We start from the raw sequence: 22,123 nt of genomic DNA on the forward strand, positions 1-22,123 counted from the left end.
AAAATCACTGTCTGGTCAGGGTGGGTGGGAACCCAGTGGGAACGCCATTCCTTCAATTTCATGCTCTCCACCCGACCTCCCACTACCAACCACTTCCCCCCCCCCCACCCCACGCCTGTCTAAGAACCCACGAGTGGGGGAGAGTAAAATTCTGGCTCAGGACTTGATGAAGAAGGAAGGTGTGCCAATAATGTGGCTAAAAAGGGAGATCATCAACCTGTAAATCCTTCCAACACGCTTATGGCTGCTGGTAAGAGTGGAAGAGGCTCCTGGTCAGTCATGTTCTGGTTCCCAGCCCTGGATAAATGGGAAAGGTTAATGGCAGGCAGGGCATCCAGCTGTAAAACCATCCACCGAATCCAAAATACAATAGTTGACATCAAGATGATCAACCAGGATTGTGGCAATCCCATGGAAATGGGAAAAGCTGAAAAAAAAATGTAATAGAAATCTTATCAGAATTATGAGATAATAGAACAGCACAAAATATTTTAAAAGGTAATTAGGCATATATAAAATTGCATACATGGAATCAAGCAAGTGTAGCCTTCAGGTGAAACAAGGTTATAAGGAGGGGGTTCATTGTATAAGAGTGCACAGATGTAACTGAGCCTCCATTTTAAAGCCATACATTCTGCTTATTTTCTATAATAAGAACATAAGAAATAGGATAGGAACAGGAGTAGACCATTCGGCCCCTTGAGCCTGCTCTGCCATTAAATAAGTTCATGGCTGATCTTCTTGTCTTTCAAATTTCACATTCCCATCTATCCCCGATAACCTTTGATTCCCTTGCCAACAAGAATCTATCCACCTCCACCTTAAAGATATTCGATAACCCTGCCTCCATCACTTTCTGAGGCAGAGTTCCAAAATCAAAAAACCCTCTAAGAAAAAAATTCTCCTCATCTCTGTCCTAAAAGGGCAACCCCTAATTTTAAAACAATGCCCCCTAGTTCTGGACTCACCCACAAGAGGAAGCATCCTTTCCACATCCACCTTATCAATGCCGTCAGGATCTTGAATACTTCAATCAAATCACCCCTCAGTATTCTAAACTCCAGTGGAAACAAGCCCAGTCTGTCCAGCTTTTCCTCATAAGACAATCTATTCATTCCAGGTATCAATCTAGTAAACCTCCTCTGAACCGCCTCCAACACATTTACATCCTTCCTTAAATAAGGAGACCAAAACTGCACACAGTATTCAGGGTGCGGTCTCACCAATGCCCTGTATAAGTGAAGCATAACATCCTTACTTTTATGATCAATTCCTCTTGTAATAAAGGATAGCATTCCATTAGCCTTCTTAATTACTTGCTGTACCTGCAGAAGAACTTTTCGTGACTCATGTACTAGAACACCTAGATCACTCTGCACCTCAGAATTCTGCAGTCATTCTCCATTTAAGTAGTACTGTGCTTTTTTGTTCTTCCTGCCAAAGTGAACAACTTCACATTTTCTGACATTAAACTCCATTTGCCAGATCTTTTCCCACTCACTCACCTATCTATATCCAGCTGCAACCTCCTCATGTCCTCCTCATGTCCTCCTCAATATATACTTTCCTACCTACCTTTGTGTCATCTGCAAATTTAGCTACCATGCCTTCACTCCTCTCATCTATGTCATTGATATAAATTGTAAAAAGTTGAGGCCCCAGCACAGACCCCTGCAGGACTCTACTCATCACATCCTGCCAATCAGAAAGAAACCCATTTATGCATGCTCTCTGTTTTCTGCCAGCCAGCCAATCTTCTATCCATGCTATTTATGTTACCCCCTCCACCATGTACCTTTATTTTCCATAATAACCTTTGATGTGGCATCTTATCAAATGCCTTCTGGAAATCCAAGTACAGTATGTCTACAGGCTTCCCTTTATCCACAGTACATGTTACTCCTTCAAAAAACTCCAATAAATTATGTTATGGCACAGCCGATGTTTAATGCTGAGTTATTCAAATCCCAAAAGGAAACTTGAAACAACTGCCACAACTTGTTTTGCAATTTGTATAAATTTTGAGATGCGTTCCCTGAATTCAGTAGTAATAAGACCACCAAGTCTTATAGGTTTTTACAAAACTAGATTAAACATTTATTAATAGAAGAAATGACTTCAAATACAGACATAGATCTACAAATCATCACTCTGATAACTTCTAAATCCCCTAATCAATCTAACTCCCAGTTACACTTTCATTAAGGCAACAGTAAGACACATAGATTCTAAAAGACCCAGGCAAAGAAATATGATACCCTGAACAAGCCAGCTTCCAAGTGAATTTTCTTAACTTTAGTCCCTTGAAAACAGCAGCTTGAGGCATAGATATTGAAGGTTTTTCACACACTTGTAAGATCTTAAAAGTGCCTTCCCTTGCACACAGCTTTTGTTCCTTCTTTATACATATCTTTTTCTATGAATGCAAATACCCATTGTTTTACTATGTCTTTGGACTTTATCTCCCTGATAATAAAACCCTCTCATAGCACTAAGTTTTACCAGTAATCTTTGGGAAAAATAAACACACCGTTTCTAAACTTCACCTGGCCAGGTGACACATTTCACCTCTCCTTTGTAAACAATCTAGTCTGGTTCATTTCAAAATGCAAATGTTCCCTTGACTCCGATGTTTCTAAACTTCCCCATGTTTATTTAATTAACATTTCAAATCTAACCTCTCTTCTTAGATCAAAGCACCCAGACTAGCTGCCTCTAATTCAATTAAATCTCGTGCGCACACACAGACAAATACAGACACATAGACACATCCCACTATTATTCTATTTTACAATAAACTCCAATAACATTACGTGAATTATTATATTTTCTTGACAATTAGTTAAACATGATTTTCCTTTCACAAAACTCTTCCCGATTGTCTTGAGCTCTTCTAAGTGTCCAGCTATAACTTCCTTAATGATTGATTCTAACAACTTCCACACAACAGATATCAAGCTAACTGGACTATAGTTTCCTGCCTCCCTCCCTTCTTTCTTTCCAGTCTAATGGAACTTTTTCAGAAGCTAGTGAATTTTGGAAAATTAACACCAGCACACCAACTACCTCGTTAGCCACCTCTTTTAAGACCCTAGGGTATGGTCCATCAGGACTCAGAGACTTGTCAGCCCACATCTCCATCAATTTGCTTAGAACCGTTTCCCTAGTAATTTCACTTTCACCAAGCTCTTATCCCCCTTTCACCTCCTGATTTGTAGCTATAACTGGAATGTTTTTTGTTTCCCCTATAGTGAAGATAGAAGCAAAATATTTGTTCATTTCTTCCGCCATTTCCTTATTATCTACTATTAACTCCCCACTGTCACTCTCTAGAGAATTAACACTCACTTTACTTACTCTTTTCCTTTATAAGTACCTGAGAAACTCTTGCTATCCGTTTTTACATTTCTACCTAGCTTCCTCTCATACTCTTACTTCTTTTTCCTAGTTAACCTCTAAGTCATTCTCTGCTAGTCTTTATATTCTGTCCAATCATCTGTACTGCCACTCATCTTTGCAGAGGTATAAGTTTTTTCCTTAAGTTTGATGCTTTCCCTAACTTCTTTACTTAACCATGGATGGTAAGTCCTCCCCTTAGAATTTTTCTTTATAATAGGAATGTACTTATTCTGCATACTCTGAAATATCCCCTTAAATGACAGTCATTGCTTCCCTATTGATCTATCCTCTAGTCCAGTTTCCCAGTTCAATTCAGCTAGCTCAGCTTTTATGCCCACATAGTTGCCCTTATTTAAGTTTAAGGTACTAGTCTTAGACCCACTCTTCTCCCTTTCAAACCTGATGAAAATTCAATCATATTGCGGTCGCCTTTACTCTGAGGTCACTAATTAATCCTGTCACATTACACAATACCAAGGGGAAGATTTTTCCCTCATTGGGCGGGCTCGGTGGGGATGAGTGGGAGCAGTCAGGAAGCCAACTGCTTCCTGCGACTGGGGCAAGACAGTGATTTCACGCTGGCAGGCCAATTGAGGCCCACTCAGCATGAAGCGCGCATGGTAGCGTTTATTGCTGCCTGTGTTGGGAGGGGGGTGGGGGAGGGCGAACGTGCAGGTTTGCACATGCGTGCAGGCGCACACTTGAAAAGCTCCCTGAGGTACAGAGCTGCCTCAAGGAAATAAACATTTTAAAACATCAAAAATAAAGATTCTTAAAATGTTATAAAACATGTTCCCTTATGTGACTCTGTCTCATGAGCAGGCACACCTTATGAATGAAATTTAAATTTTTTTATTTTGTCTTTGTTTGCTGTTGCAAACCTCATCCCACCTGTGGATGAGGTTTTCCTAAAAAATGCAAATGCCGCTTGGATGAGCAGCGAAAAATTTAAGTTAATTGATTTTTTAAATTGTCTTAATAGGCCTTTTAATTGCCAGTGGGCCTGCGCGGGAATCGGCAGCATGCCCGCCCATCGAACTATCGTGCAACTGTGCGTTGATGTCATGGTGCTTGCCCAATGTCAACACCTGTCATTTCATGCTTGAGCGGGTTGGGAACACACCCACCCGCCTACCGAGGTGAAAATTCTGCCCTAAGTTTAATCTAATCTGCTCTCTGGTTGGTTCCGGAACATGCTGCACTAAGAGACTATCTTGAAAACATTCTAAGAACTCTTCATCCAGGCTACGACCGCAAACCTGAATTTTCCAGTTTATATATAGATTTTTGCCATCCCTTTATCACAAGCACAGAATATTTTCTCTTGAATACTTTGTCCTACACTGTGGCTACTGATAGGGGTCCTGTATACCACTCTCACTAATGACTGTTTCCCCCTACTATTCCTCATCTCCAGCCAAATTGATTCTTCATCCTGATCTCCTGAACGAAGGCCATCTCTAACTATTGCACCGATGCCCTCTTTGATTAACAGTGCTACCCCTCCACCTCTACCTAGCTTCCTATTCTTCTTAAATGTCATATATCCCTCAATATTCAGGACCCAATCTTTGTCATCCTGCAGCCATGTCTCCATAATTGCTATCAGATCATATTTATTTACTTCAATGTGGGCCATCAATTCATTTACTTTGTTATGAATAATATCTATATATGGCAAACATATTAGGAAACAGATTTGGTTGGGGCAGAGAAGAATCTTCAGTACAGGCTGAGGAGCTGGAAGATGCAAAACCGAGTTGCTACTGTGGCATCACTGGTAAAAAGATGTAACTAAAATGTAATAAGTCCTCCTTATTAAAAACAATATTTAAATACCTCAAAACGTTCCCATTGGTCACTTAACCCCTGATGTGCAAACCCCTTTTGAAACTGAGTTTTTGTTGGTAGATGAGAAATGTAAAAGTAGAAGATAGAGATAAGGACTTTTGCTTAACCTTTCATTCTTAATGGACAATACCAAACAGGAGCATTTCTTGTAGTTTTCATTCCATTCCACCTTTTCTGAAAGCAGAGATGCCTTTGCATTGTTCTATGAGACAATCTCTGGCATCTTGTCCTACTGGTATTCTACATTAGAGACTGGACAGAGAGTTGGCAGCCTATTTGAATGGATGACATATCACATCACTATTCTCTGCCAGAAGGGAAATGATTGGGTAATTGTCCCGTCAACCACACCCGGAAACTGTGCTGCTGTATGTGACAAACAAATACATAATTTGGATAATGTAACTAATCTCCACTCACTGCATTTTGTTGGAGAAATAACCCTGCTTTTATGTGGGTGACTTTACTGTAGGTTTGATCACAAGTTTGGTTTGTTGTGGTTTGTAACAACTCTCTGTAATTAGAGTGTGTTGCTATTTACTGTAGAATAAACTGCTGTAAATCCTACCATTAATCCTCCATCCAACACATTGGCTGTCATATTGGTGTCAGTATTCACTTTGATTTGAATGTGATGGATGTCTCTATCGATCTTGTCCTCAACTGACATTCATACACACACATTGGCAAAAGGTTTTGCTGTACAGTAATGAAGAGTGGATCACTGGCTAGCCTTCATCCTTTGTTCAAAGTGGCTTTGAAACCAATTATAACACTACCCCCACAGATACCTGATGTCAGCATAGGTTCATCACCGACAGAGGATAAAGTTCATTCTACTCTGATCCAGCAGCAGACCATAACCCTATGCTTAAAAAAGGCACTTAAAATCAATAGTATCAATTTTGTTTTCTAACATAAACTATCTTTAATTTCCTTGGAATTGGACCATTAATGCAAGGGATAATTTTGTAAGTCACGGTCACATGTTGGAAATTTGGGTATGAACTACCCCCATGACTGGTCAGAGAATCAAAGTGCATCAAGGTGAATTGGCAAGGCACAACTTTGAAATGACACATTCGGTGTCAGTTAGGGACCTGTTTGTTCTGTGTGCCTATTTTAAATGAAAGTCAAATTGAGACTGCTCATATTAATTCATGAGCTTTCAGTCTTTAAGAAGAGATATTCATCCCAGCAAAGGCAAGCTTAATTCTCAAAGGCAACATTTAATTTTCTTTTCCTGTACCAACCATTCCTGAATGATTTTTAACAGGGAAACATCCTTTACCACACACAACATAGGCCTGAATGTTTCCTACGTCTGGCGGGCTCGGTGGGAGTGGGTGAGGGAGGGTGGGGGCAGGGCCAGTCGGGAACACAAGCTGCCGCCCTCAATCGGGTCCACACCGCCATTTTACACGGGTGGGCCAATTAAGGGCCGCCCAGCTTAATGTGCGACTCCGGCATCAGCGTGAAGGGGTGGGCGGGGGTGGGAGCTCAATGTCCACCGGGTCCAATGGCGACCCGGCAGCTTATTGAAAAATGGTGCAGGCAGCCATGCAAAGGCTGCCATTGGCTCGGAGTACTGTTGCCGCGCAGAACGACAATGCAGAACATGGCAGGTTTTCTGACGAGTGTCTCGCTGGCCTCCTGGAGGAGGTGGCAGCACGCAGGGATATACTTATCCTCAGGGACGTGGGGAGGAGGCCCTCCACCCCACCAAAAATGCCTGGGAGGAGGCGGCATCCAGGGTGAGCTCCCATGATGCAGTGAGGAGCACCTGGGTGCAGTGCCGTAAGCGGTTCAATGACCTCCTGCGATCAGGAAGGGCGAGTACCATGTTGGCATGGGCCAGTTAGCACAGCAGTTAGGAACGGTTCTCCCACACAACCCTGGACCTCAGAGTTCTTAGGCTGTGAGTGGCAAATGTCAATGAGGCAGCATCTGGACAAGGGGGTGAGCCCTGCCTGCTTGGAATGAATGTCTTGTGGTTCCAGGGTCATGAATCAGCTAAGCCCTGTGAGGTTTTCCTCAGGTGGGTTTGGCCAGGCTGCAATGGCAATGCAGGTATGGGGTGGACTAATCAATGCTCCTCTCTCCTTTCAGGAGGGGACAGTACATAACAATGCAGCGAGGTTGCAAACTGACGGGGGACCGGCCTACCTTCTAATTCTGTCCAGATACGAGCAGGAGGCACTGGAGCTGCAGAGGCTCCATGTGCCTAAGTCAACCAGCCGCCGTGAGGTTGGGGTGCCGCAGGGAGGTAAGAGTGCAGTGCACTGAGGTCAGAGTGTCTGTCATAGCAACAATTCCACTGTTGTCTCTATATTGATTTGAGCCTCGAACATGGAATCCCCATTGATAATGGAAAGACGAGGGCACCCTGATCCGGCTGCCAGACATGCACAGTAACAGTGTAATGACTTCAACTAATGACATGTTCTTGTTCTTCCTTTCAGGCTCACTAGAAGACCCTTGGGGTCAGGAGCCTGAAGGGATGCCGCTCAACCCAGAGGACACAGAGGATGTAAATGCACCGGCGTCACAACCTCTCCGCCAGGCAGGCACCAGCGCAGATACCAGCACCTCAGTGTGCATTAGATTGTTGGCTAGTATCTCAGGGCACAGTGATGAGGCCACTTCACTTGCGACACAGGCAGAGGCAGAGAGTGCCCAGGGTGTTGGTAGTCAGAAGACTGTTAGGAACCAGGAACATGCTCAGTCGGTGGCTGATGATGGGCATCTGGAGTCGTCCCTGAGGCAGCAGATGCTGGAAGTCCAACAGGGTGTGCGGGAGGATCTGGCAGAGATACATGAGGGAATGTGTGGCATGGCTTCCATTGTGAAGAAGTCCATGCAGAGCATGAGCAATGCAATGATCCTCATGGCCGAGGACACTGCCTCCTCCCTGGAGAGAGTGGTGACCCTCATGGAGAGGCTGCTTGAGGAGCTCAATCAAGGCTTCCTGGGGATGTGCTCAGACCAGCAAGGCCTCACACCGGCAATGTCCTCAGGTGGTCACTGTCAGTGTGTGAGATGGGTTGGGCACCCAGTGTCCCAGCTAGGTGCCCATCCATGAATGGTGAGCAGGGAGGTCCAAAGTGACCTGATGCTGGTGCACGAACTGCTTGTCGTCTCTGTGGGCTCCTATCAGGGCACTCAGGATGAGGGCAACAGCTCCTCCACCCCTCTGCCAGTGACCGTGGCATCTGATGAGGCTACAACGACTGGGGAGATGCCAGCTGTAGCACTGGCCCCTCCCAAGCAGGGCCAACACAGGCTCCGCGGGCCAGAGGACGACCGCCAAGGTCATCGAGGCTGACAGGAGAGCAGAGTGAGCAGGCTGCCTCCAGCGAGGGGACAACACCAAGACGCGACACTCGTAAAAGCAAACGTAAATCACCTTAGGCACAACACGGGCTTATCACTGGTGATATTTTTTGCCCCACTTTAAAATTATTTATAAGTAGGTATGATGGAGAACACCTTTGCATTTAATTTGATTTATGTATGCCAGGCACCACACCAGTAAATGTGTTTGTGTTCAACAAGCCTCTGTGTGCTTCATTAGTTCTGCAGGTTCAGGGGAACCCATGATGTTATGACTTGTTTGTCATTGCACTTTATTGAAATGGCACATGGTTAATGTTGTTCACCAAACAAATGTTCCTGTCAGGTATTGAGTTTGGAGCCTGCAGCCCTGGTATGTGGTGGTGGTTAATTTTTGGTGGGCTAGCTGAAGGAGTGTTGGATCAAAGCCTCCCAGGTGTCCTTCCCTCCCTGGAGGTTGCCCAAGTCAGCGTCTATCCCCTCCCGTGTTCGCTTGAGCGTACTTGTCCTTGGACTCACTTGTGGAGGTGTGGCTCCTATTGTAGCATTGCTTGGCCTCTGTTCTTGGATGTAGTGGGGCGTCATGAGCCGCTTTTTGAGGGGATAGCCCCTGTCACCCAGCAGCCATCCATCCAGCTGGGCTGGAGCACTGAAGAGCCCCGGCACCTGGGAGTGACTCGGGGGGAGAATTTTTGGCTGGGCGAGTGGAGGCGGGGCCCACTCGCCGAGGTGTAAAATGATGCAGGGTTACATTGGGTGGGCATCCCAATGTCACCGCGCATCATTTAGATTTTCAGTTCGGCTGAGGCCGTTAATTAACTATTTAACCCTATTGAGAAAACTGCCCGTCCAACCTTAAGGTTGGTGTGTAGGCGAAGAGCCCAGGCAGCCTTTGCATTTTTCATGGAACCTCATCCACAGGCGGGTTTATAAATTAAATAAATTTTTCCATTAAAGTCCATTGACATGTCCCAGTTCATGTTTTTTCTTCATTAAAAGTTTTAAAACTCTTTCGCGGGCACTCCCAACTCAGGAAACCACCCCAGCCCCACCCACACAGCGAGCGCACAGCGCTTCCAGGCATGCATCACACTGGGTGGGCCTTAATTGGCCCACCCATGTAAAATGGCTGCGCGGATCTGATCAGGGATGCCAATCGGGTCTGCGCCTGCCCACGCCTGCCCTCGCACAACACACCCCCATGATGGGGGGAGAATTCTCTCCCGGATGTATACGTCATGGGAGCTGCCTGGGTACCTTGCACAAACTTGCAGAATCTGCATCCTGTGCTCACACACTATCTGCACGTTCATGGAGTGGAAGCTCTTCCTGTTGACAAAGGCACCCGGCTCACCCACTGGTAACTTGATGGCCACATGTGTACAGTCTATTGCACCCTGGATGCAGGGGAAGCCAGCAATCGCTGCGAAGCCTCTGGCTCACTGTGTCTGGCTGGCCTCGTCCCAGTGGTAATGAATGAAAGTCAATGCACGCCTGAACAGAGCGTCTGTCACCAACTTGACACAGCTGTGAACAACTGATTGGTAGACTCCACAAGGATCACCCACCGACCCCTGGAATGACCCGGAGGCATAGAAGTTGAGGGCCACTGTGACCTTCAAAGTCACTGGCATGGGATGTCCATCCACACATTCGGAGCTGATCTCAGGCCCAATCATCTGATAGATGGAGGTGACTGTCTCCCTTGAGAGACAGAGCCTCCTTCGGTGTTTCACCTCAGTCATACTGAGGTAGCTGCTTCGCCGCCTGTATACCCTGGCAGCAGGATAGTGGCATCTTCTGCGGTCCCTTCCGCCTTGGACTTCCTGTTGGCCTTGCACCCCTTGTGTATGTGCCTCTCCCCCCAGATGTTGCTGCCCTGGAGGCTGAATAGGGACACCTGGCCCCCTCCTCCTTCTGGCCTTCTCAGCCTCCTCAGAGGAGGTGCCTCCAGAAGAGACCACAATCCCCATTCCCAGGGTAAGGGAAAGCTGTCTGATACCTGGAAGGCCCCATGTAGTATGACTCCTCCAGAGTCCTGAACTGAAGCCTCTTATTTCTGTCAAAGCAGCTCTGAAGCGAAATGAAGTTGTTCTGTTCACACAAGCAGTAAGTAATAAACTAAAGTTCTAACAACCACATTTGCGAGGCCACTCACCCCTCTTCTCCTGCCTGTGGATGAGGTTTTTGAAAATGTGGCCTGCCCACCTGCCCGTTGCGCCTGTACAACGCCCTGAAAATCGCACAAGCTGTGCAAAATCAAATTCAAGTGGTGCTTCAAGGGCTTTAACTGGCCCGTTAATTAATGGCAGTCGCACCTCCCTCCTCATTGCGCACCCGCCTACTGAAATATCGCGATGGTGCGCGGTGACGTTGGGACACACGCCCAATATCATCGTGCAGCATTTTCCGTTCCAGCGTTTCAGGCCTGCCCTCCACGCATCAAATGTAAAATTCTGGCCCTATACATTAGAAACAAAAATAACTTTGCACTCTGCTGTGGGCCAACTCTGCTGCTTCAGAGGTCAATTATTACACAAGATGGGCATGCATGCGTAAGCCTTTCAAGCATGCAGTCCTTCGAAACACAGGCAGTCACGTATCAGCAAGCTGCATAGCGCAACCCTTTTGGATTCTACGAGAAGAGAAAACGTCAATCAATTGTCTTTTTACATTAATCGTGTTTCGATAATATGGAATAATGTGACTTGTATCACTATTTCATATAATGGAGCGTTGTAAAACAGGCTGCCAATTCACCATCACCTGTTTTATACTTTCACACAAATTCAAACTGATCACAAATCCATTCAGGAGAAACGAACTGTTGAAGATGTGGCACATTCCCAGTATATTTAGGTGTCAGTCTTGGCTCAGTGGTCACTCCAGCCTGAGTCAGAAGATTGTGAGTTCAAATTCTACATAAGAGACTTGAGCACATAGCCTAGGTTGGCATATCAGTGCGGTGTTGAGGGAAGATCTTCCTTTTGACTATTGCTGACTACATTTGTGAGAGATTTACCGACAGGATTCTTTCTTTGTAGGGAGATAACATCACGTCTTACCCAATCTCATTAAGTGCACCCCTGCTGCACCAAAAAATTTAATTTTCAGTGCCAGGCATCCTCATGTCCTCTCTGAGTGAGTTTTCCTAATTAGTGCCAATCAAATTTTTAATTACAGACAGGTTTGTGCTACTGAAATCTGGAATGAGTGACTACTTATGTAATTAGAACCTTAAACAGTCAGCGGAGAGACAAGCCTTTCGTCCCATCAGCCCGGCCTGTATTCAGAAAGAAATCCTCAGGCATTTGACATGAGTAAATGAATCTGCAGGGTTCTGTGCAAAAATCTGCAATTTGGGCAAAACCATTGGCAGCAAATTTAGAACCTGAGAAATTCCTTATAATGATGCTCCCATACACTCCTGTATCCACTGGTGGCAAATCTTTAGGGTCACCTCTACAGGCAACCAATAAGTCATAGGGGACTCTAGGAAGGGGGATAGATGCCTGTGTCATAAAGACAATGCCTATAGAATGGTGAGTTACCCAACTGGTGCTTCAGCAGAGCTCAGAGAAAATGAAAAATGCAGGAATAGATCCAATGGTGGCAAACCACAAAAGGGTAACCAACAGAGGGAGAGATAAAATAAGGGACTTAAAATAATCATGTATAGAGATTATCTCTAAATTCAAAGCTAAGGGATGCAAAATAATGGGAAAGGATAGGTGTTCAAAAATTAAGCATATTAATAAGTAGTTGGTGACATTCTATGAAAACAGGAATGCCACTTTCACATAACTGGGAACACTTTCAGATGAGAAAATGAAGGTACAGGAAGAATGAGCTACAACACCCATTACAATTAGAGGATGGGAGTGATAAGGGGACAAACAAAATCCATAATTAAATTCTGTGGGAAAAACGTAGTCAATGAGTGAGTAAAGACACAGATACAAAAAAAGCCATGCAAAAATTGCAGTTAAGAAAGAAGGAAATACGGGGGGACTTTTATTAAGATGCATCGGCATGATTGATAGAAGTATTATCATTAAGCAGCTAGAAGTAAAGTTGTTGTGGCAGTAGGGAACTTCAATATGCTGGAAATATCAGACACAAAGCTAGATAGTGAGATTAGAAATAAACACAACATTCATGAGTGTAAAATGATCAGAAGAGACAGAGTGAGCGCAAAGGAGGTTGTGTACGTCTATGGCCGGAATTTCCCATCCCCATTGGCGTCAACTGTCGTGGTGAGCGTGAGCGGACAATATTGCCAGAAGGCCCACCCATCAATGGCAGGCTGCGTTTCCCGCTGACACACGTTAGGGAACGTGATTTTAATATATCTGCACATAATTATAAGTCCTGCTCACTGGAATCATTCACCCACATCAAATTTACACCCACATCAGTGAGGAAACACACCGGCCCAGAATACATCTTGACAAGTGTGACATGCAGAAGTTGGGACTTACCATTAGGGTCTTGCCTGCATCACAGACATCCAAGGAGCAGGAGACACTGGAGCCTGACAGCAACAGGACTCTGGAGGAACTTTCTGGGTGGATTCTGATGGACATGGCTCTGCCATGAAGCAGCTCACAGAAGGTGGGAGGTCTCCGTTGATGCCTGGGGAGGAAGGAGTTCAGAGGGGGCAGAACTTCGTGGGGAGGAAGGAGTTCAGATGGGGGAAGGAATCCAGGGGGAGGAAGGACTTCAACAGGTAGCAGGGAAGGACTGCAGGGGGAGCAAGGAGTTTGAAGAGGGGGGTGTAATCTGGTGGCGGGGGGCGTGGTGGGGGGTCAGGGGGTGGAGGGAGTTCGGAGCAGGGAAGGAGTCCAGGGGGAGGAACGAGTCCGGGGGAGAGGGAGTAAAGGTGGAGGAAAGAGTAAGAATGGAGGAGAATGTAATGCTGGAGGAGGGAGTAAGAGTGAAGAAAGGAGTAAGGGAGGAGGAAGGAGTAAGGGTGGAGGAAGGAGTAAGTATGGAGGAGGAAGTAAGGGTAGAGGAGGGAGTAAGAGTGGTGAAAGGAGTAAGGATGGAGGAGGGAGTAAGGGGGAAGATGTCCAGGTGAACGTGCAAAGAAGTCAATGACTGTCTCCTGGAGAGCGAACTGAGGGTGGGTGTGGTCAGAGAGAATGGTGAGTATGAAAGAAGGTAGAGTGAGTCAGAAGGGTGGGAGTCTGGGGGTGCAATGGTAGCAGTAGAAGGGGCAGCACGGGTGGAATTAGACACAGATCCTGGGGGTGGGAAGGAGCAGATCAGGCAGGTCAACATGGATGGGGATGTGATTGTTGGGAAGAAAGGGAATGTGCACATTCACCTGGACATCCTGGAAAGAAAAGGGTTCGAGTTGGTAGATGATGGTGGGGAGGTGGAAGGTGATGCCAGGGGTGTCAACAGTGATGGGAGAAAGGACATGGGTGACTGGGGGAGGGAAAAGAATGGGGGAGCTGAGAAAAAAACTATCATGTTCTTGAAATAGAAAGTGAGAGGAGCTATGTGTTGCACAGGCACAGGTGCTGCATTGGGGTGTGATCATTGGGTGGGTGGCGATGCAGGTCAGCTCAGATGGACAACTGAAAGCGAGCCCCAGCAGGTAGAATTGAAAATGCTGGGGACATTGAGATGAGTGTAAAGCAAGAAGGGTCCATGGGTGTGGGAGAATGCTTGCAAGAGGCTCCGAAAGGCCCTGCCACACACACACACACACACACACTTCTCCCTCCAGAATCAATGCTTGACGTCCGGCTGCTTGAGGCTGTGTGTGGGAGGGATGCAGGGGGAGGACTCATGAAGCCTGTAAATGAAGCTGAAAGACACCATTGCACATTATTCAGTGAAAATGAATATATTTCCAGATTATAAAGTGACAAAATGTGTTCACCCATAGAACCAACTATGTTCAGAAATCCTTAACTTTTCTAGGCCTGCCTCTTCTTCTAGGTGCTGCCCTGACATCTGCAGCAGGGGTGGAGACAGCCTGTTGCCTCTGATGCCTTTGGCTTGGGTCCTCTGCAGAGCTGAGGCCTTGGGGGCCCCAGCTTGCTCTGGCTGTCCTCCTGTGGGCCAGTTGTTCCCTCTGCGGTGACAGAGGATGAGGTTAAGGGGGGCTCACAGGAAAAGGGGACTCGGAGGGAGAGGACAGCCTCTGAGATTCCTGAGTGGATGACCAAGGGGTGTCCTGTTGCCGCTCCTCCTCCCTTCAGGTGCCTGTCGGCCCCGGCCTGACTCCTTGAGGGGAAGGAGAACCTGGAGGGATGTTGAGGTGCCCCATTTCCCTCTAGCATTGCTACTGCAGGAACTCACCCATGGTTACAGCACTGGAGTGCAGGTCTGCACACATCTGTGTTCTGCTGGTCCAGGGCATCCGCCATCCTCCCCATAGAGATCTCAAAGGCTGCACATGTGGGCACCACTTCATTGGAGAAGAGGTGGATGCACTCCTCCAACTCATGTGCCACTCTGCTGAGGGCTTCCAACAGCTCTGCGTGATGTTCCCCTACCTTCTGCAGACTCTCCGGGGTGAGCTGGAAGGCCAAATTCAGAGGCTCATCATGTAACTTGGACCTCACAGATGCCTCTTCCCCAGCAATCCTCCGAGTGCTGGGGAGCTCACATGAACCTGCCTCCTGCTGCTGCAGACACATGTCCATGCAGTGACCATTAGATTGTGAACCTGAGCCTGATTTAGATCTAGGTTCCACCAAGGTGTGTGTCTCTGTGCTGGTGGAGGGTGTGGGTAAGCTCTGTGATGGGTCTTCCAGGCTGTTTATTTCCAACTCTTCAATGGTGTCGGTGTCCTCTTGGCTGGAGGTGAGGACCTGAATGGAGCTGAGGGACTAACTGGCTGAGGGTATTTGTTGCTTGGCAGAGCTCCCTGTGAACCAAAGTAGAGATGACTAATGCATGGCAGCAGAGTCAAAAGCAGGAGAGAGAACACACAGTTTCGTTGAGAGACGGATGATGTGGTGCAGGATCCTCATGTGGGTGTTCACTGCCAGCCTCACTGTCACCACAGGCAAGGCCCACATCCTCACCAGTCAGTGCAATGGCACACTCCTCAAAGTGAGTGAGGGGCCTAATGTGGACTACTCCACCCCCGGTTTGGGACCTCTTCCTGCAGTGTGAGCAGGCTTCCCCTGCATAAAAACAGATGGAGAGAGTGTGAGCAGGACACGTGGCACTGTGTAGAATGTTTCTGTGTAGTGGAGCCATGGATGGGGTGAGAACATGAGCTCGAGATGGAGGTGTGAGGGTATGTGTGAGAGTTAGTGCTGTTGTCCCTTGAAGTCTGAGAACCCTGTGGATGTGATGAGTTGGTATGTGTGTGAGTTGAGAATGTTGAGGTGATTGACTTACCCTGGTGGATGTGAGCATTCATCCTCTTCCTGCACTGGTTGCCTGTACTCCTTTGCAGGGCATTGGCGCTCACCACCGCCTCCCATACTGGATTCCTTGCTTGCTTTTATGTTTTATGTTATCAGGTTCATTTTGTCCGGCAAACGCGAGCTGCGCCCTTGATATTAACACATTAGCTGGTGCTTGAAACTATATAGGCAGAGAGAATGATGAACAAACATTGGAGGTTCATTGGAACTAAGAACAGAGCACTAACACAATGTGTGCTTCTTCAGTCACCTCCAGCTCTAGACTTACAGTTGCCAAAATAGCCCTCGCTTTATAGGGATTGATTGATCCCCACTTGTGAGAAGGGTTTCAGCACCTCCTCCAAATTAGCTAATTGTTCTTTGTCAGTTAATCCAGGGACTAAGGCATGATCCAGATAAAAAATGGCATGAAGCAGTCCCTGAAGCTGATTTTTCATGGTAAATTGGAAAATAGCACACGCTGGATGACATGCCAAAGGGTAGTCGCATATATAAAGACAATTCTCGATGTGTACTGATGGTTATGAATTCCCTAAGGCCTTCTTCCATCTCTCCCTGCTGGTAGGTGTGGCTCATGTCAAGTTTTGAATATGTGCTGCCCCCTGCCAATTTCGAATGTAATTCATCAATCTTCAGTATCGTGGGTCTATCAAGTTTGGCCATTCTGTTTACAGTTAACTTATAGTCACCGCATAAGCGAACACTTTGGCCTGGCTTCAGTACAGGTACTATGGGTGCTGCCCACTCAGAAAATTGCACCAGTTGTAAGATACCCAACTTTTCCAGCCTGTTTAACTCGTTCTGAATCTTGTCCCATAGAGTATAAAGGACTGGCCTGGTTCTGATAAATCTGGGGGTTGCGTTAGGGACTATGTGGATTTTGGCTTGTAGCCCACGAATCCTTCCTAACTCATCACTGAAAATGGAAGCGCGCTTTTGTAACAATTCCTGTAAGTTTCTCGTTCTGATTTGAAAACTCTCAGCCCATTGCAATTTAATCTTTTTGAGGCAGTTGCGACCAATTAAACTGGAGCCCATCCCAGCTACTACTATAAGGGTTAAATTCACAGACTGATCCCCATACTGCACCAGGACTTGACATATCCCTTTCACTCTTATTTCTTCACCTGTATATGTTTTTAATTTAGTGTCTGATTCTTCCAAACTTAAAGGATATATTGGTGGTTTATTTGAACTAAGAACAGAGCACTAACACCACGTGTGCTTCTTCAATCACCTCCAGCTCTAGACTTACAGTTACCAAAATAGCCCACGCTGTATAGCAATTGATCGATACAGTCATGTGGTCAATTAACGACATTCTCTTAAAGGTACATAGCATTCCACTTTACCACACTTGCTGGTCTTCATCCAAGGGACATCATGGCAGACCTCCATTGCATCCAGTAGGTGCTCAAGGGAGGCATTGCTGAATCTGGGGGCAGCCAATAGTTTCCAGCAGCTTCCTAACCCTTGAAGAGTGCTAGCTATGTGCAGGGGTGGCCTTTAAAGGATGGGCTCCCTTATCGAAGCATCTGAATGTATGTTCTCCTATGACAGACATTGATGTCCCAGTATCGACCTCCATCTTGATGGGCTGTTCATTGACTCTAATGACTACCTGGGTTGGCTCAGTTCTATCCACTTTCAGGTTGTATAACAAATAGATGTCAGATTCTGCTTCCTCTGGTTCTTCAATGAGACAGATATTGCAATTCCTACCTTTATTTTTAAAATGCTGTCTCAGTCTATCTTGACAGTGCCGTATTATGTGACCATTGCAGTGGCAGAGAAAGCATTTGATATTTCTGAACTGTCAATAGCCTGTGGGCTGCCTAGATGCATTTCTCTCATTAATGTTGTGGGTTTTCACTGTAGTACTGTTGTTCTTCAATGGTCTGTACATAGTGGGTGTTCCCCGCCTTTCTGCAGAGTCCGACGTTTTCATGCCTTTTGTCACCGGCCCTTCCTGCCCTACCAGATGGACTTTGTGTATCTTTTATTGCCTCTGAGTCTCTAACAATGCTGTCCATGACTGTTGCCAATTCTAATGCCTTACTGAAGTCTAGATTAGTTTCAGATAGCAATCACTTTTGAATAACATCGTTCCCGGTTCAGCATATCAGTCAATCTCTCAACATGTCATTAATTGATGTTCCGAACTAACAACATTCCGTTAATTCCTTTAAAGCAGCTACATAGCCAGCAATTCTCTCTCCTGGAAGCCTATTCCTCAGATTGAGTTTAAAACGCTGCATAGTGACTGAGGGCTTTGGGCTTCAGATGGTTTTTGACAATATTTACTTACTCGTCAAAAGTCTTCGTATCGGAGTTAGGTGACGTGAGGCTGTGGATCAGCCCATATGTTTTGCTCCCGCATGTGGACAAAAGAATCACCCTCTTCTTGTCCTCCCCCGCGATGTCATTAGCATTAAAGAGGAACACTAGGCGTTTGACTTAATGAGACCAGTCATTGGAAAGGGGGTTGAATGGTTCAAGATGCCCAAACTGCGACATTCTTGATGACTAAGGAGACTGCGCTTTCAAACAGCTTTCAAGGTAGAAGTAATGTGGCTGGCTCACCGTGGCTTTCTTGATTGCCGTCAATTGATCCAGTTTATCCTCGTCACCAGCTTTATGTTTTAGGTTATCAGGTTTGTTTTGTCCAGCGAATGCTGGCTGCGTCCTTGATATTAACACATAAGTTGGTGCTTGAAACGATGTAGGCAGAGAGACCAATTAACTGAACAAATATTGGTGGTTTATTTGAACTAAGAACAGAGCACTAACACCATGTGTGCTTCTTCAATCACCTCCAGCTCTAGACTTACAGTTACCAAAATAGCCCGCGCTGTATAGCGATTGATCGATACAGTCATGTGGTCAATTAACAACATTCTCTTAAAGGTACATAGCATTCCACTTTACCACACATGCTGGTCTTCATCCAAAGAACATCATGGCAGACCTCCATTGCATCCAGTAGGTGCTCAAGGGAGGCATTGCTGAATCTGGGGGCAGCCAATAGTTCCCCGCAGCTTCCTAACCCTTGAAGAGTGCCAGCTCTGTGCAGGGGTGGCCTTTAAATATGCCGGCTGGTTTACTGAAAGCCTGAGGTAATGGCAGGGTGGGCAAATCAGAGGCCTCCCCGCCAATGACCTGGCATATTTCGCGGGAATGAATTACTAATGAGGTGGGATTGGGATGATATGGCGTGAAAAGCCACCTTTTTCCCGCTTGCTACTCCATTTAGTGCAAATCTGGAATGATTCCGCCCTATATGTCAGGGACAGCTAGAAGGGAAACAAAGTTGGTTCTGTGGAGGGCTTAAAGTTACACAGTGAGCTGCTGTAAAAGAAAAACATCCAAGCAAACACTAGAGCTATAATTCAGAGCTGCATAAGGACAATAAACTAATCTATGAAGGAGTAAGGGTAAATAAGAACAGGAAGGTTATTTTTAATGAGATTTCAATTCGCCTACCATAAACTGGGTTAATCTGAGTGTTTTAAATTTAATGCCTGTAAACGTAAGACACAATGGTTTTATGGCCCAGCACATCAATACAGCAACAAGATGCAGCGCCCATCTTTGAAAACATTGCAGAACATGCAAGTCATAGTATCCCTGATGCCAACAGCCACTGTATGATCAAGGTTTCACGTCGTGAGAAAGTCAGAAATATCCTAGAACAGGAATGAAGTTTGAAACTTTAAACAGGCTAAGTTCAATATGATGAAAACACTGAAAGAAATTATTTGGTGCAGCTTGTTCAACACTTAGGGTGAAGACAAATGAGATACCTTTAAAAAAGGCAGTGCTGAAAATGTGGGATAAATATAGGATTGCTGTTTGTGTTATATATTAATGATTTGGATGGGCACAATTGGGAAATTTGCAGATGACACAAAGATTGGCTGAGTAGTGGATAGTGTAGAGGCTAGCCATAATCTCCAAAATGATTTGGATGGGTTGGTGGAGTGGGCGGTAAAGTGGCAGTTGGATTTTAACATAAAGAAGTGTGAGGTCATACATTTAGGGAGGTCAAACAGTTACAGGGATTACACATTAAATGGGAATATACTAAGAGGGGTAGATGAAGTGAGAGATCTTGGCATACAAGTACACATGTCCCTGAAGGCAGCAGTTCAAGTAGACAAGGGTGTAAAGAAGGCATATGGAATGCTCTCCTTCACTGGCAGAGGTGTAAAATTTAAAAGCAAGGATATGATGTTGGAATTGTATAAAACACTGGTGAGGCCACAACTGGAGTATTGTGTGCAGTTCTGGTCACCACATTACAGGGAAGACGAAATAGCTCTGGAGAGAGTGCAGAGGAGGTTTACAAGAATGTTGCCAGGGTTCGAAAAGTGTAGCTACGAAGAGAGATTGGATAGGTTAGGGTTATTTTCCTTAGAACAAAGAAGGCTGAGAGGTGACTTGATTGAGGTGTACAAAATTATAAGGGGAATAACAGGATAAAATTGCTTCCCTTGATGGAGAATTCTAGAACCAGGGGTCATAGATTCAAGATAAGTGGCAGAAGGTGTAGGGGGGACATGGGGAAGAATTTTTTTATGCAAAGGGTAGTGGGTGTCTGGAATTCATTGGCCAAGTTAGTGGTGGAGGCAGAAACTTTAAACTCTTTTAAAAAGTACCTGGATCTGCACCTAAAGTGCTGTAAACTGCAGACCTATGGGCCGGGTGCAGGAAGGTGGGATTAGAATGGGCACCTGGGTGTCCTCAGGCTGGCATGGACAATATGGGTTGAATGGCCTCCTTCTATGCTGTAACTTTTCCACGGTTCTATGGTTCTAAATACATACTAAAAGCAAATAAAGCCAGTCTTTCAAACATGACCCAAAATGGAATAGGAATCAGATTAAAACTGATATATAGAAAAATAACCTTTACAAATCCTGTGGAGAGATTGGGGAGGAATTCACCCCCTGTGGGGAAACAAGATAAACTGGTAAACAAAGAGGCAAAGAGATCTAGAAAAAGCACAGCAGCAGAGGAGAACCTGGCAGTAAAAATATTTCCTCAGTATTCAAACAGTAAGAAGACAGTGAGGGAAGAGGAGAAAACAATAAAAAAAATAAAACTGAGGATGAGCATACGACGATTTATATTATAATGGATCACTTCGTATTCACAATACAGAATGTGAGAAACTTGCTATCTCCAAATCAATTTAGTCAAAATAAAGTTAATGATTTTGATACAAGATTTTGACCCTAGACAGGCCAGAAGGATTAAACAAATAAATCACCAGGGAATGACAGTATTTATCCTAAAATTCTGAAAGGCACAAACATGATGAGTCACTGTAATTGAGGACATGCCAGTAGTTTGGAAACAGGCCATTGGAGGACCACATTCAAGAAAGGGATAAAATGGATCTAGGCAACTACAAATATATCCTTTTCACCTTCATTCTGTGTAAACTGCTGAAATTGATTGACTATGATAAATAGTAACCAACATAGATCTAGAAGGGAAAAACACACCTGACCAATCTCCTTGACTTCTTTGAGGAAATAACATCTAAAATTGACTATGGAAGTGAGGACATAGTGCTTAGACTTCCAAAAGTCCCTCGTGAATGCCTATTAACCATTCCGGTTAAGTCTTGGGAATGGATAAGTAACTGGCTGAAGTTTGAAAAGTAATGAATACACATTAGAAGAGTTAGATTGGAATGAATGCTAGATGATGTCTCTCAGGGCTTGGTATTGACACCATTGTGGATGGGCAATGAATGCTGGCCCAGCCAGCGAGGCCCACATCCTGTAAATGAATTTTTTTTAATAATGGTTTCTCATTTATTGCTGTTTTGATATTAGCACCTGTTTTTAGGCTGTGATGTATCTGTGGAAGGTAGCTGAGGGAGAGGCTAGAGCAATAATTCAATTCAAATACAAATCACCCTCTCGGTTTAGATGGAAGTATAACTGGTGATTCTATCTGCTTATATCTGAACACATTTATTCATCTCTGTCCTGGTCCAATTAAGCACGCCAGCTGAAAGCACTCGAGGAAGATAGCTTTCCTGAAATATTCCATAAAATGTCAGTGGCCATGAGAAGTTTAAATTCAGGGATTAAAGCAAAATACTGGGGATGCTGGAAATCTGAAACAAA

The sequence above is a fragment of the Carcharodon carcharias genome, chromosome 21 (genome assembly GCF_017639515.1).
Source record: "Carcharodon carcharias isolate sCarCar2 chromosome 21, sCarCar2.pri, whole genome shotgun sequence".
Classification (NCBI taxonomy): Eukaryota; Metazoa; Chordata; class Chondrichthyes; order Lamniformes; family Lamnidae; genus Carcharodon; species Carcharodon carcharias.